Below are 2,936 nucleotides of genomic sequence, written 5' to 3' on the forward strand. Positions count from 1 at the left end.
TGGTTTAGTTCTATTTCTACCAACACTGTGATGTGAGGTACCATGGTTCTTGTTTTCGTTACAAGAGGTGTTAGGAAAGAATGCCCGCACACAATTAATAATAGCTTATCTAGCACGTAACTCTGCAGCACAGTACCAACAACAGGAGTATTTTAAAGCAGGGTGGAGAAGAACGTAGACATTCATACAAGTTAAGGTTTCCTTTGTTTCTTCCCCTCTTTTTACAAGGAGAATTCAGCTCAGAAACAAACTCCAGAATGCCCGTACTGTCCTTTGGCCCACTAGGCCCAGAGAGCCTCAGGCTTCAGTGATGTGTCCTTCTCAGATGAGGAAATCATAGATTTCCCATGTTTTGTTCACGTCTGTCTTGATGAGTGTTCTTGCCTGTGCCAGTCTCAAGCCTCCTTGCTTGTTACATTCGTTCAGTAGAGCAGATTTGTATTCCAAATAGGCTCCTGGGAACAACCTCACCATCTGACAGAGCTCCTTCTCTTTTTCATTCAACTTCTCTGTGCCAGGGAGGCCAGTGAGGTTCAAGGGCGGTGCACTTCGTCTACCTGAATTCGAAGCCATTGGTACGGAAGGACTCAGGCCAGAATCAACGTCAGCCTGCCGGCGGAGCCACTGCTGGCAGGCGCTACGGTCCTGGATGTACTGGAGAATCTCTGGGAGCATAGGGCGTTTGAGACGTTCCTCTTCTGGAGTCTTTCTGAGGGGATCCTAGGTTCTGGCACTACAAAAATTGGTAATGCCTGCTGTCCTGTATTTCTGGAGCCTCTTGATTTCCCTTCGGAGTTCGAATTCCAATGCATGGCTTTCAATGAACTTGTCATGCTCCACCGGCGCCACTGTCCTTGCAAATCGCCTCATTGTTTCTGAAGGCTCTTGGACTAGCTTGGGATACCGCCGTTCCATTAACTGAAATTTTCTAAGGTTGATTGATCCATGGTCTCTTATAATTTTTTTTCTCCTTTGTCTCTCCTTTAACCTAGAATGATAGATATCTACAACAGCCATCTTCAGAGTGTGTAAAATGTCCGAGTCATCTTCAACAAAATCAATGTCTCTCAAGTCCTCTTCTGAATAATTGTCAAATTCCTCATTGAAATCTGCCATGTGCCGAGAAAGCAAGGAGTCAAAGGTAGGTCGGGGAAGGTCATCTGTAGAGTGAAATGGAATGGCTGTGTCAGCAGTTTTTGCCTCCTCTGCTTGCTTCAGGTTCAGCAGGGTAGATGCAAACAGATGGTTACTGATGAAATGCTTCACTCCTCCTTGGTCTTGGTGCACATTTGATTGGCTACATCCTGTCAATTTCCAAAGCCGCAGTCCATCACAGCTTCTAAAAGGGCCATTTCTTCTTGAGCAGTCCAGCTGGGGTCAAGAACAGGAAAATCTGAGGTCATTATTTCGTAAGTGTGAATACTTTGATGTTTCTTGTACTCAAATCCTCGAGTGAAACATGCTAAAGGAACTCAAACGGTCCATTTCCCAGTTGGCAAAGACTGTTGCTTTGATCTTCCTCAATGTAGGGATCTTTCAAGGAGATTTCAGAACTGGCCAACACATACACCAAAGCTGACCACCACCCCCCTCACCGCGTCCCCCTCCTCCGCCTAAATAAAAATTTTAACTCATTCTTAGACCTGCACAAAACAGCTCAGGGTGGCACCCTTTCCTCCTCTTATCTAGATATTGCCTCCTGTTGTTTGGTTACTTCTGCTCTGGACTTCTGCATTTCTGCTTCATGATATCCTTAAACTGGTGAAATTGGTTCATTATTTTCTTTCAATTCATGTGCCAAAAAAAAAAATCTAAATGATACAAAAGGGACCATAGAAAAAAAAACTTTCTAAATTGAAACAGACACCAGAAAAAGTAGAAAATCTGAATAATATTGTAACTATCCTAGAGATGGAATCAACAGTCAACAATTATTTGACCAAAAAGAAGCATTAGGATCGGATTTCTTCATAAGAAAAGGCAATCAAGGAACAACTAATTCTAATATGATATAAATAGAAAATAAGACACAATTTCCAGCACGTTTTATGAAGTAAACATAATCTTGATACCAGAACTTAATAAGAATTTGTGTCAATTATAGCTCAATAAAGCTGTTAAAAAATAAAATTCTTGGGGCTTCCCTGGTGGCGCAGTGGTTGGGAGTCCACCTGCCGATGCAGGGGGCACGGGTTCGTGCCCTGGTCCGGGAGGATCCCGCATGCCACGGGGCGGCTGGGCCCGTGGGCCATGGCCACTGGGCCTGCGCGTCCGGAGCTTGTGCTCCGCAGCAGGAGAGGCCACAACAGTGAGAGGCCCGCATACCACAAAAAATAATAATAAAAATAAACAAATAAATAAATAAATAAAATTCTCAACAAGGATACTATGAAAAAGGAAGATTCTAAGCCAGTCTCACTCATAGAACATAGATTCATGAACACAAAAATCCTAAATAAGTCACTTACCACCTGAATGCAGTCATATGCAAAAAGGACAATTTTTTGTGACTAATTTTAATTTATCTTAGCTATCAAAGGTAGTTTAATGCTAGAAACTCAATTAATGTAATTCACCACACTAACAGATTAAAGAAAAAATATAAGCTTAGATATAGAGCAGCATGCAATAAAATTCAAGATGCAGTTGCAATATAAAAATAGCAAATTAGGAATGAAGAATAATTCTTTTAAAGTGATAAAAACTACCCCATAGCAAACATCATACACAAATGTGAAAGGTTTTAACCTCTCCTTATAAAATCAGGAACTATTCCCAATTCTGTTCAATATTATGCGGGATAACCTATTCTATAGCATCAGACAAGTAGAAGAAATAAAAGGTGCAAGTAAGTATTGGAAAGAAAAAACAAAACTGTCATTATTCAAAGATGATGCAACTGTGTTCAAAAAATTCCAGACAAATCTACAGATAAA

At 41.2% G+C, this 2,936-nt stretch overlaps 1 pseudogene across 1 annotated transcript; it reads right to left on the minus strand.

Annotated features, from left to right (window-relative positions):
* Positions 1 to 297: 297 nt before the first annotated feature.
* On the minus strand, positions 298 to 2,423 carry LOC307198028 (transcriptional adapter 2-alpha-like; annotated as a pseudogene). The gene is made up of 2 exons: positions 2,420 to 2,423; positions 298 to 1,462 (listed from the first exon to the last, which is right to left on the minus strand). The product of its transcript is annotated as a transcriptional adapter 2-alpha-like (transcript).
* Between the last annotated feature and the right edge of the window lie 513 nt (positions 2,424 to 2,936).

Source organism: Stenella coeruleoalba (genome assembly GCF_951394435.1).
Source record: "Stenella coeruleoalba genome assembly, chromosome: 15".
NCBI lineage: Eukaryota > Metazoa > Chordata > Mammalia > Artiodactyla > Delphinidae > Stenella > Stenella coeruleoalba.